The sequence below is a fragment of the Phocoena phocoena genome, chromosome 11 (assembly GCF_963924675.1).
Source record: "Phocoena phocoena chromosome 11, mPhoPho1.1, whole genome shotgun sequence".
NCBI classification, from domain to species: Eukaryota; Metazoa; Chordata; class Mammalia; order Artiodactyla; family Phocoenidae; genus Phocoena; species Phocoena phocoena.
In genome coordinates, this window is record NC_089229.1 from 14643055 (window position 1) to 14658667 (window position 15613).

Consider the following 15613-nt stretch of genomic DNA (forward strand, 5'->3'; position numbering starts at 1 on the left):
CCCAGCTTCAATATATGTGCAATCTTGTCCCCTACATGCCCACCCCACGTTGGATTATTTTAAAGCAAATCTAAGACAGTATGTCTTTTTATCTGAAAATACTTCAGTATGTATTTCTGAAAGATGAGGACAGTGGTTCCTTCTTTTTGAGACTCCAGGTTTGTTTTTTAAAATTCCAAATCAGGATAACCAAATTTGTGGTACAGTTTTAATTTGTACATTTAACAAACCATAGTTTTTTACACACACACACACACACACACACACACACACACACACACACACACGACAATGACTGTGTGTATATCCTTACTTTGGAGGGAGCATTAAAGAGCCCAAATGTGAGGTCCTTGAATGTGAAACCCTGAGAGCTCTGCTCTCCCAGGATCACCCTCTACTGACCTTCTGCCCCTGTGGTCGGCTCTGATGTTTCCTGAGCACTCCAGGAAATTTCCCTCCTTTGTGCCCTTTCCCTCGTGGGTACTTGTGCATGGAAGGCCCTTTCCTCTGCTTGGCAAACTCCTGCTTGACGTCAAAGCCCAGTGCAAATCAGCTGGTCCGTGATGCCTCTTCCAACAGACGCCCCCTCTCCCACAGGTGACGCTGACTCTTTTTGGCTTCCACAGCATTTTCTTCTTAATTCTCTTGAATGTTTACGTTGTTGAGTTGCAATCATTCATTTATAGGTCTGCCATCCCCAATAGCCTGTGAGTCCCTTGAGGGTAGCCTGGGTCTTCTCTTCGGCTCTGGGGCTGGTGGGAAAGGTAGTCTGGTTCCAGAGCCTGTACCCTGGCCTTGGCCGACCTGGGCAGGATATTTAATTCAATCTCAGTTTTCTCATTTGTAAATTAGGCACAATGGTAGCACTGCAACATGAGGACTAAGTGAGGTGTGTCTGTTCAGCCGCTGTGGAGTCCACCACCGGTAGACACTGCATAACTGCTGGCCTCTATCATCTCTCAGTGTGATTTCTTCCTTAAACAGGCCCCTACATCCAGAGACATGTCTCGCCCTCTGGCACAAGGCCCCAGGGTCTGTTCGGGTCCTGGTAGTTTTCCCCTCTGTGAGAGATGATGGAAATGTCCCCGCTCATCCTGAGCTGCAGCCCCTGCAGTGGAGAGCTAGGGGCCAGCTTGCTGCAGTGCTGCCTCAGGGGCCTGCTCACCCCTCACCCTCTGCCTCCCCCAAGCCAGAGAGCAGCCTGGGGACCCTGCACCCTTCCCACAGGGTCCCATCCACAGATACTCCTCCCTCCCCCTCCCAGCTGGGTGCAGAGATTGCTCCCCTCTCCCCCTGACTGCTCAGATCTCTTGTCACCCAGCATTCCCCAGAAGCCTCCCTTCCGGAAAGTCTTATCTTGCAGGTCAGTCATGACCCAGGTGTCAGGTGTGTCTCATGGCTTTGCTTCCAGCTGCCTCCATTCCCCACCTTCTCCCACAACTTAGGGAGACTCCAAGCCCCGTTGGCTCCCCCGCTTTGTCATTGAGATGCTGTCCCAGGCCAGTCTGGGCACCCACCCCTTCTCCCTACCCCGACTCCTGAGCACCAGGGGTGCTCCGGCCTGGCCCAGCTGTGCAGTGTAGAAAGGAGGGTAAGAATGAGCCCAGACTGGCCCTCCTCTTCCCATTCTCCACTGCCTGCAGGCAAGCGGGAAAAGGAGGACTGTCTGATACCGTCTGTGAACACTGAGGTGACGTTAGCTGGTTTTAAAACTGAGCAACAGCCAGCCTTTGAGACCAGCATTCTTCCTTTATTACAGCATACTCTCCCCTGTAGCATGGACCCCAAACGAGAGCAGCGTTTCCACTGGTGGTTGTTCTCACTTCCTCTAGAAGGAAGGCGGGCTGGGATGGAACCGAGGCTCCGCCATTGACTCTCACTGTGACTGTGTGTGTGTGGACCCCATCCGTCCATCTCATAGGGCTGTCACATGGCTCCAAGGAGAAATGCTCATCAGCACTTAGCATCAGCTCTTGACAAAGGGTGGGGTGTCTTTTAAGCTTCCAACCTTCCTTCCTCACTGAACAATAGTTTTTCAACATTTGTCTGGAACTTGCAGAATAAAAGGCTCCTTGGAGTCAGGGGCCACTTCCATGGGGCAGGCACAGCATGTGTTCCATAAAAGAAATTTTCTTAAGTGGAGAAGACAGGGGCTGGGGCAGAAATAATTCTGATTCAGACGGGCACCCTCACCCCGGAGTTGAAGGCTTGGTTTCGCAGCTTCGTTCTGTAGCCTCAGGCAAGTGCCTACTCTCTGCACCTCGGTTTCCTTATCTATAAAGGATGGTAGCTGGAGATGGGACCTGCACAGGGTCTCTGCCTCTCAGCCTCAGTTTCCCCCCTGTAGGCAATGAAGGGGCTCTGCTATGCTGATTGGTCTGGGGGCCCCTTCCCACATGTGACCCCCTTGGATGGGACAGGGCTCATCTCTCTGTCAGGTCAGGCAGGAGACCCTGATATAGGGTAATGAAGAAGAATGAGGGTCTTGGTGGCTGAGATGACCCTTGAGGGTCATCATATCCCTTCCCTGTGTCCAAGCAGTGCTGCCTGACCCCAGCCCAGGAAAGAGCTGGAATGACCCTCATCCATCTTTCTTTTTGGGCTCAGAGTCCTCACCTGATGATGTCCTTCCCTGTTGCCAACACACATTCCTCTGCTGCAGATTTATGGCCACGTGGGTAACCCATTAAACCCCTACCAGCCTCTAACATGGAAGCCCAGATTCCTCCCAGCAGGTGCCCTCTTGGAAAGTCAAGAGCAGTGAGGGAGGGGAACAAAACAGTAGTTGCAAGAATAGCGTTGTGTTAACGTGACTAATACCAGTAACCAGCATGATTCTAGCACTCCCTGTGTACCCAGCTAAGTGCTTCATGTATATTAAGTCATGTAAACCCCGAGACAACCTATGTGGAACATACTACTTTTAGCCCTGTTTATAAATGCAGAAATTGAGGCACAGAGAAGTAAAGTAACTTCCCCAAGGACACACAGCTCAGCAGTGGTAGAGCCCAGTGCTCGGCCCAGGCCACCTGTACCTTTAAGTGCTCACTATTCTCTGCAGCCTCTTCCATAGATAGAAGGAAATGAGAAGGAGGGGCTAAAGAAAGGGCAGTGCTCTAGTGGGGCCCGAATAAGGACAGAGACACCAAGAGAAAACCAGTCACCTAGAATGGCAATACAGGAGAGAGGGCACCTCTAAAAGCAGCTCAGTCTATACGTAACAATGATGATGGTGGTGGTAATAATAACAGCACCCAAGATTTATGCAGCTCTTATCACTGCGTTTCTCCATTCGCTCAATAAGTTCAGTCAACAAATACAGAACACTTGCTATGTACTCGGCAAACTGAACAAAATAAATACCAGCCTTGCCCTCATGGAGCTCAAATGAATAAATGTGAAAATCAATGTATATGAGCAAAATCACAATTTCAGCTTTGTTGGTAGGATTGTAAAATCCACACCTCAAAGCTTCCTCTCTGAATGACTTCAAAGTTAGCCGTGATGGTTTGGAAAATTAAGGTGGTTTACAGACAAGAAGGGGCAGTGGTCTTGTAAGGGGGAGCGAGCACCAGATATAATTTTCTCTCTCTTACTCTGCTCATGGGTCCCCAGTACCGGTATTTCTTGCTACTTCCTTCTTTGGCCCCTAGACATTTTTCCCTCTTAGCCCTTGTCTTTATCAACTTGTTCACGGGATGACAAATTTCAGTAATGATCTGGCTAAGGCCCTCTGCTTGTAAGGGCTGAAGAAACAGTGGGGAATGAGGCAGACAAGGTTTGGCACACACAGGATGCAAATCCCTGCAAGCCAGTGTCACTTTACCAGTAAAAAATCCTCCTCCTTCCCAAGTATTATAAATTCATAAGATGCCCAACTGGATATTATATTTATTTCAGATCCATGGTGTTGCCAAAGTATTATCCTTGTTCACTGAAATTTGCTAAGACGTTCATTTGCCTTCATGGTTTGCAGTCACTGGAGATACACATCTAGCCCATTCCAAGATGTACTTAAAAGTCAGGCACCATTCGTACAATGGGATATTATTAGGCAATAAAAAAGAACGAAGTACTGATACAGGCTACAACACGGAGGCACTTTGAAAACATAGGCTAAATGAAAGAAGCCAGTCACAAAAGATCACATATTGTATGACTCCATTCAGATGAAATTCCCAGAATACGCAAATCGATAGAGACAGAAAGTAGACCATTGGTTGCCAAGGGTTGGGAGGAGGGACAAATGGGGGGTGACTGGTAATGAGTATGGGGTTTCTTTTGAGCGATGAAAATGTTCAGAAATTAGATAGTGATAGTGGTTGCACAATTCTGTGAATATGCTACAAGCACTGAGTTGTACACTTTAAATTGGGTGAATTTTATGGTATATGAATTTTATCTCAATTAAACTGTTTTTTTAAAAAAAAAAAAGGCACCATCACTGCAACTGTGGTAGGTCAGATCTCACAGTATTAAATAAGATGTTATGCAAGGTTTACGGGATAAAAAACCAGGCAGTGTGCAATCATCAGAGTTTGAGTACATTTCTGCACAGGAAAATAAGTACAGAGTCATTCTATAGATAAGGAATATCAGGTCCATCCATTATTTCAATTTAATGATAATTTTTAAAATAATTTCAAAGCAGGTTTTTATAATACATAGTACAAAAAGGAAAACTTTTGAAAAAAAAAAAAAATCCATGACTACATCAGGTGGTAATTTGGGGGTTTTAGATTGATTTTAAATGAATGTTAGTTCAAATTACCCCCAGAGAATTTCTGGCCAAGAATCCAGCTATATGTAGCATGTATTTTACATACAAACTCATATCTTCACAATAACCTTAATTGCTGGTATGCCTATTCCCACTTACAAAAGAACCACCCGAGAACTGAGTTGTCCAAAGGTGCTTCAATAGGAAGTGATACAGCAGTATTTAAGCTCCTCTGTCTGGCTTCAAAGCCTACGTTCGCTCTTCCTCCTCCTTCTATGGCATTCCACGAATAGCCCTTCCCTGAACAAGAGGAAATGATATGTCCCTTTGCTTGTAGCCCTCAGTAAGCAAGTTCTATGCAACGTCAACAAAGGTAGCTTTAACCAAAATATTACATTTATCTTTAATCTTAAGACATTACACTGTGAACATAAACTGAAGCAAAGAAATGCAGATACTGAAGGAGCACAATTATTATTTAGCTATTTTCTGAAGTAATTAATTTTCCATGTTAGGGATCATCTGATTGTAAAGGGGGCTTTTCCACACCTAGAGATGGATCTGGAACAAGATTGCGAATAAAAGTAAATTATGATGGAAAACCTAGGGGACTTAAAATCACATGGCTGCGCATATCCATGAGTCCAGGGTGGTCTTCGGCACCTTGGATCATTCAGACCCTTCCCAGAGCCACGGTTTTGCTGGGATGTTGTCCGAACTGTGGGCAGCACCCAGGAGAACCTTCATGGGAGGAGAGCTGGCAGCCCAAGCCTGTTCGATGCCATCAACATCACAGGGGTGAGAACAAGAAAAGTGCATTTTCAGACAAATAGTGCCATCCTATTGGTGTGTATATTTTTGACTATTCCATTTCTCAGGGAAACAGGAAATGTAAGAGAAAGGAATGTTTGTATTTTGGTAGGGCAGGTTTAGTTTAATTTTTCTAAATATGCTACCAGTGTTTTTCCAAGAGACACTGAAATAGGAGGAGGTGATGCAGAGAGTTCAGAGGTGGGGTTCTAAGGGCAGAGAGCATTAAGCTGGGCGGTGAGGCCACAGACCTCATTCAGCAAACATTTCCTGGGCCCCTCCTATATGCCAGACCTGGGTCTAGGGCAGATACAAAAAGGGAGAAGGCAGGCGGGACCTCCATCTCAGGCACCTGGGTGAGTGGTGGGACCATTGACTGAGGTCGGGATATAGGAAGAGGAGAGAGCCTTTCTGATGGGAAGTTCATGAGGTTGCTTGGAAGTGTTGGGTTGGAGGTGCCTGTGGGACCATCTGGGGCAGGGTTCGGGAGGCAGGTCTGTAACTCAGGAGAGGCCTGAGGGTTCAGTGATGAGCAACCGCAGACACAGACCCACAGCTTCTCACGGAGCTTACCGGCTAGTGAGGGAGTCAGACTTTTGCCCAGCAGTCATACAGATAAATTTAAAATGGCAAAGTGCTAAGAAAGAAACAGAGATGAGCGGGCCATGACCTAGGCAGGAAAGTGAGTGCCAGCTTCTCAGGGAAGTGACATTGGAGCTGTGATCTGATGCATGGAAAGGAGGAGCGGGGAGAGTGGTCCAGGCAATGAGAACAGCATGTTCAAAGGCCCTGTGGCTGGAAGGAACAAAGCTAGTATCAGGGTCAGAAAGAAAGCCAGTAAGGCTGGGATAGAGAGGCTGATGGGGGAGCATGGGTAAGATGTGGCTGGGGGTAAAGGCTGGAGCCAGATCACAGAGCCCTGTAAGCTGTGATCAGGAGTTTTGTCGTGACATGTTTCAGTCACCTAGGTGGTATTTTATAGATGTCACAATATTAAAGGATTGGAAAGGATTGTCAAAGGTCATCTTGTCCATTCTCTTCCTGCCAGACAGAAATTTCTTGGTGTGCAGTGCTTAAACTCCAAGGAGATTCTGTCAGATACTACATATCAAGGTTAAGGTTTTTCAAGCAGCTGTCGGGATGTTTCTGTTCTCTCTTTTAAATGAATCTTTTTAAATGCCTGTAACAAGCCCTGTTTCTGGGCTGCTCCATTTCTGTCAAAGCTTCATCGTGTTCCCTGCTGACAATATGTTATCACCCCCCTTCTCTCCCATTCCTGTGTCCCAGGAATGACTGAGTTCTGTCCATCAGCCTTTGATATCCCCCTACCCACACTGGTCACTGTGCCCCTGAGATCACAGATATGAAGGGAATGGGAACTAGTATGGACTGCTGTCCTACTATGTGCCAGGCCTTGGACATCCCCAAACTTGATTTAAGCCTCTTCACTGGCAGTGACCATTTAGTGACAGACACCTATTATAATGTCAATTCATCAAGTGATCATACTTGGGATATGAGGAAACTGGGTCACAGAGCGGCCAGCGAGCCACCCAAGGGCTCATAAGCATAGGTGTCAGAGCTAGACGTGAAATCTGGGGACTTTCTGGCCCCACAGCTCATGCTGCTCACCATGTCCCAAGATGCTTGGTTATTACAGCAGCCAGTCATGTCCTAAGGAGTCTGCTGGCCTCCACCTACCCTCTCCAACAAAGTCAGTGAGTAGACACAGTTCTAGGCACATGGAAGCCCTCGATGATGGATAACATGATTTTCCAGAAGCAGCAGCAGGACAGTGGGCTCTGGCCAAATCCTGTTTCTTCCCCTTTCTTGCTAAGTGATCCTAGGCAAGAAACTTCACCTCTCTCAGCCTTCACTTCCTTGTATATAAAATGGGGCTAAAAATAGGAGCTGCCTCATCGAAGTAGCAAGAGATTTAAATGAGGTGATATATGTAAAGTGCATAGCACCATGCGTGGTATACTGTAAGTGCTCCAAAAATGGGAACTGTTGTTAACACAGCCTCCAGAAGAGTCTTCCTGAACCTGCTTTGTCTGTGTCTACCCTCTGCACCCAAACCCGCAATGGCTGCCCAGTAACCACAGAATACATCCTAAATTCCTTCCTCTGGTGTAAGGGCCCCCCAAGCTTGCCACTGCCCATATTTTCACCCTAATTCCCACTGCTTCCCCAACAAGCCTCTATGCAAACCAACTTTATTAACAGCTTTTCCCCAAATTCTGTCTGACTCTGCCTGGGAAGGCTTTGTGTAACACCCATCCAACAAATACACTGCATACACAGTCTGCTGTATGCCAGGCCTTGGATGGAGCCTAGAGATACAGTGGTAAACAAAACATGCAAAGCACCTTGTTTTGTCAGAGCACCTACAGGGGAGTTGAGAGATGGACACAAAAGAAATAAACGTGCAATTACAAATAGTGGCTGTCTCTATGAAGGGAGAGTTCACAGTGTGATAAAGAAGACTACAGGAAGCACCTACTTGAGACCAGTGGCCAGGGAAGCACTGTCTCAGGATAGAGCATTTCAACTGAGACCTCAAGTATGAAAAGGGGTGGCCTAGAAGAGTGCTAGGTAGAATCTTTCGGAGAAAAGGGGCAGCATGTGCAAAGACCCTGTGGCTGGAGGGAATGTGGCCCATTCGGTAAAGAACTGAAAGGCCCATGGGTTGGAACATAGCTTGTAGACAGAAGTTGGGGTGGGAAGGAGGGAGAAACACAGGATGAAGCAGAGGAGGTAGGCAAGAACTAGATCAGGCAGAGCTTCAAGGCATGGCCCAGCTCCTCCTTGAAATCTCCCCAGTTGTTTTTGGTCCTTGATTTCCTCCTCCAGACTCTTCCAGGCCTTGTTTTCTCCATCACTTAGCCAGGACCAGACGCTACGTATTTAAATCTCCAGAGAGTCATGAATGTAGAAGGAAGTGCCTCCTTCACTGGGAAACTGCACCGGGCCACTCAGGTCCCAGCTCTCCGCTTCCCGGGCTCATACTGCCCCGACTCCAACCCCCCAAGAGAACGCCCAGCATGAGCACTGGGCTACCCCCACTTATTTTGGTTTCTTGGGAGACTTTTTGAATAGGGCCCTTATCAGGGTGGGGATCTCTGGTTTCAAAAATTGATCTGCCCCTTCTAACAGGATGTCAGGTCTCTCACGCCATTGGGCAGTGCTGAACTCTGGAGCACCCGGGGGCATGTGAGCGGGGACAGGGAGCCTGTGAGAGACTGGTGCAGGCCTCCCATCCCCGGGGGAACTAAATAAAGCTATTGTTGGGAAGGGAAGAGAGAAAATAGCCGACAAGATGTTTTTTGTTCTCTGTGACCTGTCTGTGTTCGGGGAGGGGCTGACATGTTGCAGATGAGTGGAAATGAGAGTGGCCTTTGAAACCCATTTGAACAGCTTGGGGAAGGAAAGGGAAAAAGTGGGCAGAAGACCTGGGTGGCAGTGGAGAAGTTCTACCATTTCTTAACTGCCTGACCTTGACACATGTCTTGCCTCTGATTCCTTATCTATCACATGGGGAAAGGGAAGAATGCTCACATATATAAAGTACCTAGAACCATCCCTGGCCCTTATGAGACACTCAGTAAGTGTCGTTGTCGTTAGCCTGGGAGAGCATGTGGTGGGTAGACTCACCCAGTGTGCTGTACCATGGACATTTCTTGAGCTCTAACAAATGACTTCAGAGACCTATCAGAATGCCTCCAAATTCTGCTGATTCTACCCTTGAAAAGCTTTTGGCCTGGCCACTAGATATTAAGATGTTAGTTTACAAGCTCATGTGTACAAAACATTTAGTGGTCTTCCTTGTAGTAGCAGAGAGAGAGAAAGAAAATGACACAAATGTCCATTATAGGAAAATGGCCAAAGAATTGCAGCCCATGTACCCTGTGGAATATTGTGAAGTTATTGAAACTCTTGGGTCAGGAGTGTAGCTACTGACATGGGGAAGGGGGTCCACATGGTATGATGTGAAGTGAAAAGAGCCATTTCTGAAAGAAAATCAACCTCAACCATATATGTGCATACACGTTTGCAAAGATGGAGCATGACAAGTGTTGGGCAGAAATCACCAAGAAGGTGAGATCAGTTACCTGGGCTGGGAAGTGATATAAGGAAAAAAGAAAAGAAAAAAAGATTGTGGCAAAATAGGAGAAAACTTATGGTGTGATGTTAAGTGAATAAACTTCAAATTCTATCTCTAATATTATTGCAGAGTATCCCTTTTTTTAATTGGACATTTAAATGAGGATTATAAAGTAAAGTGGGCCCAAGCAAACACCGATTTGACTAGATGCTAAAGTCGTAGACAAAACTAGCCTTGAATTTCTAAGGTCATTTGAAGAAAATATTGCTATTTTTCAAAAGTGTCACTTGAAAAAGAGAAGAACTCTTGGGAGTGCCCCCACTCTCTCCACCATCCCCACCCCAGTCCAAGCCCAACCAGTGGCACTTCGTGTTGGTTGTAACTAATTCCAAATTGGTCTCTGGCCCTTCAGCCTCTCCTGATGCAATTTAACCTTCCCTCAGCTTACAGGTCACGTTCATGTCCCAGAACTGAGCTATATCCCCAGCCCATTCAAGCAACCTAAATTCTTCCCTTCAGCTTTGAAGGCCCCCAGTAATCTGGCCTCACATTGCCTCTACCTCAACCCAACACCAGCCCAGAGCCTTGCCAATTGGTTCTAAAAACAATGCTCTTCTCAACCAAAGCAAAACATGGCAAAGGAAACTCTCCCCTGGTATGAGGAAAATTCATTGCCTTAAACATATTCTCAAAATGCTTTCTTTGAAATACCTTACTGTAAATTCTCAGATGTTTCTAGATTGACTTTCTGTGTCCTGTAAATCCAGATGCAATTTCTACTCCCACTATTTTTGACAGTTAATACGTTGCTCCAATTTCATTTAAGAGTGTTAGAGAAGGGTACTCAGTTCAAATATATCATTCCACTTAGCAGTTATGTCCAAAATAACTTTACTGATGATAAACTCATATTAAGTATCATAAAATAAATCCTCCCTTCCTATGAGTCTTTGTTCATTAGAGCTCATGAAGAATCTCTACACCTTTCACGAGCAGACCACAAGACTCTATACCATTCAGCCCTTGAGGAATGCTGAGCCTTCCCTCCACCCAGCCACAAACTACTCATCCTTCAGAATCCTTCACTGAGTCTTCCTTTCCTATGGAGACTAGCTCATGACTCCACCTGCCCAGACTTACCCACCATGCTGCTTGTTCTGGTCTTTCATTGCATAGCTCATCTCTCTAAGATAGGAAATCTTGTCTCAATCTTCTGTGTGTCCTGCACAGCATGAAATACAGAGCCAGCCACAGAGTTCTCATTCAGTTAGTGCCCACTGAATTGGTTAGATTTAATATTATTTTATTGATTCTTATGATTAGGGAGGAGCATTTATTGTATCCCAGAGATGCATATCCCTGGGAAGTGTGCCTGGGTAGAGAGAGGGCTTGATTAAGAGTCAAAACACATAAGCGTGACCGGTTCTCCAGTTGTGTGGCATGAAAACAATCACTTCACTCTTTGGGCTTCAGCATCTAAGAGGACACATGTATTAGTTTCCTATTGCTGCTCTAACAAATTTAGCAGCTTAAAAGAGCACCTCTTTATTATCTCACAGTTATGTATATCGGACATCTGGGATGGCGTGACAAGGTTCTCTGCTTAGGGCCCTCATCCAGCTGAAATCAAGGTGCTGGCATCCTGCATTTTCCTCGGGAGCTCAAGGTTCTCTCCCAAGTTCATTCTTGGTATTGGCATAATTCAGTTCTTTGCAGCTGTAGGTCTGAGGCCCCCAGTTCCTTGCTGGCTATCAGCCAGGGGCTGCTCCTGGAGCAGGAATGGTATGTTGAGTCTTTCTCATGCTTTGAACCTCTCTGCCTTCCTCTTCCGACGCCAGCCTGAGAAGGTTCTCTGCTTTTAAGGGCTCATTGTAATTTGATTAATCTCCCTATTTTAAGGTCACCTGTGCATATAATAGAACAGTCGTTGTATGACAATCTCATCACATTCACAGGCTCCAGAGATTAGGGTAGGACATCTTGGGGAGCATTCCTAGAAATTCTACCTGCTGCATCATGGTAACATGGGGGGATAGGCAAGTAGATTACTAAGGTTCTTACAGATTAAAATTACCAAGTTTTAATCACCTCTGATGACTCGCTCTGGTGTAGCTCCCTGATTTTCCCTCATTGGACTTCATTTCACTCCCTCCCGGGCTGTTAATCAAACACTGCCAAGCTAGAGCCTCTGCTCTCCTTCCTCCATCATCCAGCCTTCCTTTATCTCTCTCCTTGCCTCACAAAGCTAGAGTCATCTCCTTCCTCCTCTCAATTCTACTTCACACTTTGATTTTGAACCTCCACTTGGTGCTAAGCAGCTTTACATTCTTCTTCTTCTTCTTCTTTTTTTTTCCGGTACGCGGGCCTCTCACTGTCGTGGCCTCTCCTGTTGCGGATGCGCAGGCTCCGGACGCGCAGGCTCAGCGGCCATGGCTCACGGGCCCAGCCGCTCCGCGGCACGTGGGATCTTCCCAGACCGGGGCACGAACCCGTGTCCCCTGCATCGGCAGGCGGACTCTCAACCACTGCACCACCAGGGGAACCCTACATTCTTTATGTCATTTCTTCTTCCCCCAGTTATCCTGTGAGTTGGCCATTATTGTCCCCATTTTGCAGATTAGAGCACTAAGGTTCAGAGAGGTTAAATATCTAGTCCAAGGTCAAACAGAGAGTAAGTTTAACTCCAGCATTCAATTCTTTCCAGTACCTGTCAGCGTGTGGTGAAATGATCAGGCTGGGAGGGATGGAGAGGAAGAGAGAGCACAACGTTTCCCCTCACCTCAAGCTTCACCTTAAAATGCGATGGAGATGAAGCCCCAGTAGTGACCTGGGCAGTTCTTGGACTGCTGGGGGAGGGGGAGTCGATATCTAGGGTCTGTGGGTGAATGGCTGGGTGTGACGATGCTGCCGGGGAACAACAGCCACTTGGTGAAAACGCGCCCATTCATTCCACTTCATAGCCCTTGGGTTGGTAAAATTTAAGTCTTTCAACCTCAAGTGTTGGGCTCTCTTTTCCTGTCCGTGAGAGCGTAAGCAGGTACAACCACTTAGGAGAGCAATTTGACAATATCTAGCAAAGCTGAGACAAGCATTGCCTAACCCCAGCAATTCTGCTCCGGTGTGTGTGCCCTGGAGAAATTCCCCTACTAGTATTGTTTATAATTGGAAAAAACAGAAATCACCTAAATGTTCATCAGCAGGAAATGAACAAACGGCAAAGTGTTCATAAAGTGGAATACTTTGCAGTAGTTAAACATAAATCTGAGCTATATTCATCAACATACATGAGCCTCACAAACATAATGTACCCCAAAGTTGTAAAAGAATAGATTCTTTTGGCGGCGGGTGGGGGGGCTTCCCTGGTGGCGCAGTGGTTAAGAATCCGCCTGCCAATGCAGGGGACACAGGTTGGATCCCTGGTCCGGGAAGATCCCACAGGCCGAGGAGCAACTAAGCCTGTGTGCCACAACTACTGAGCCTGCGCTCTAGAGCCTGCGAGCCACAACTGCTGAAGCCTGTGCACCTAGAGCCCGTGCTCTGCAACAAGAGAAGCCACCGCAATGAGAAGCCCGCGCGCCACAACAAAGAGTAGCCCCCACTCGCCACAACTAGAGAAAGCCCACATGCAACAACAAAGACCCAACACAGCAAAAAATAAATAAATAAATAAATACATTTTTTAAAAAGCTTATGCATTTAGATTTTTTTAAAAGTAGAGGGTCAAATTTAAATTATTTCAAAAAAGAATAGATTCTTTTTTTCTAATTGTTAGGGGAGTATAGTTGCTTTACAATGTTGTGTTAGTTTCTACTGTACAGCAAAGTAAATCAGCTATATGTATACATATATCCCCTCTTTTTTATTATTATTGTTTTTTTTTTGTGGTATGCGGGCCTCTCACTGTTGTGGCCTTTCCTGTTGCGGAGCACAGGCTCTGGATGCGCAGGCTCAGCAGCCATGGCTCACGGGCCCAGCCACTCCGCAGCATGTGGAATCTTCCAGAACCGGGGCACGAACCCGTGTCCCCTGCATTGGCAGGTGGACTCTCAACCACTGTGCCACCAGGGAAGCCCTCCCCTCTTTTTTAGATTTCCTTCCCATTTAGGTCACCACAGAGTACTGAGTAGAGTTCCCTGTGCTATATAGTAGGTTCTCATTAGTTATCTATTTTATACGTGGTATCAATAGCGTATATATGTCAATCCCAATCTCCCGATAAGAATAGGTTCTTTTGATGCCACTTACATAAAGTTTAACACGTGTAATGTATATTGACTGGGAATCATATGTAATAGTTAAAATATGAATAAATACAAGGAAATTTGATAAGAAAGAAGTACATCAGGGGCTTCAACTGTTTGGACAATGGCTTATTTCTTAAGCTAGATAATGTCCACAATATTGCTCTTTAAGTCTTCTTTCATATATGAAATATTCCATAATAACTCTTAAACTGACAAGTAATTACTGCCAGGAATTGCTTACCACTTATAACATTAAGCGGAAAGAGCAACGAGCAAAATTGGGTATGCATTATACTCCCAATTTTGTGAGAACAGAACAAATCAAAAGAAAAAATTTAGATTAAAAAAAAAACAAAGACCACCAGATAATACACCAAAACTGCTCAAATTTTGAGGGTGATTTTTATTGTCTTCTTTGTACATAACAACATAGAACCTTATTATATTTTACAAACTTTTTATAATGAGTACATGTTGCTTTTGGAATCAAAAATAAATATTGCCCCTTTTTAAATAGATACATTTGTTAACTCTAGACACCAGGATATGATAAATTTTAGCCTGAAATCAGGGAGAAAATTTTTTATTCAGCATCTACTGCAGGAAGCCCTTGTACTAGGTCTTAGAGGAAACCATTCACATCAGACTTGAAGTCTGACAGACCTAAGTTCAAGAGCCAGCGCCACCCCTTCCCAGCAGCTTCCTTGAGTCTCAATTTTCTGCCTGTGAAATGGTAACAAGAATACCTTCCCTGCTCGCCTCATGGGACCATTGTGGTGGTAAAATGAGATGAGGTCCATCCCGTGGGATTGTGACCCACAGCAGACCCTTCTGCCGCAGCTACAGCCACTCCTAAGTGTCAGACTAGGTGCTGGGCACCAGGAGGGAAGAGCTGGGTTCCTCCTCTCAAAGCGTCCAGAGTGTCGGGGGGCAATCCAGGACAGAGTGACAGGCACCAGAAGAGACAACTGCACAGCACAGAGAGTGGGACGTGATTACCTCTGGCTAGGGCTGGCTCAAGTCAGAGGAGTGGTATTATTACTAAATAACGAGAAGGGATAACCCTTGCCCTCAAGCAATTCCAAATATATTTCTAGACACCAAGCAAACCCATCTCAAACAACATATGAACAGAATGAGGAGGAAATGCATAGCCTAGGTTCAAACCTGGTCCCCTCACTTGCTAGCTGAGTAAGCGTGGGCGTGGGGGAGCACCTAACCATTTGAGCCCCTCTCCTCCTCTGTATCATAGGGAGAGGCATGCATGCCTCGTAGGTCTTGCTCAGAGGACTGATTAAGGCACAGATTCCATATCGAGCACCTTCCCTGGGTCGGGCAGTGTTCTAATGGCTGGGGATGCAGCAGGGAACCAACCAGGACAGGCTGCTGCCCTGTTGCTCTCTGAAGGAGATGACCCAGGGCGGTTGCTCAGCACAGCACCCACACAGCGCAGCCCATAAATGCTTGTGCTGTAGCGTGACCACTGTCATTAAGAGAACTCACAGCGTGGCCTGGAGAGAGCTTGGGGGAGGGAATGAGAGTTTCCAGATACATGAAGGTTGTTGTCGGGAATCACACAAGGCAGAGCCAAGACAGGAATATTTAAGCTGCCGTTCATTGAGTGTTTACAGTGTAAAGCCTTCACATGTAATAACTCATTTAATCCTCATAGCAACCCTGTGGGATGGATGCTCATCATCCCCATTTTACAGATGAGGACCCTGAAGCACAGAT

General features: G+C 46.2%; 1 protein-coding gene across 2 annotated transcripts in view; it reads left to right on the forward strand.

The window, feature by feature from the left end:
* SYN3 (synapsin III) overlaps positions 1-15613 on the forward strand; it is a 411579-nt gene that overhangs the window by 326588 nt on the left and 69378 nt on the right. The window lies entirely within an intron of this gene.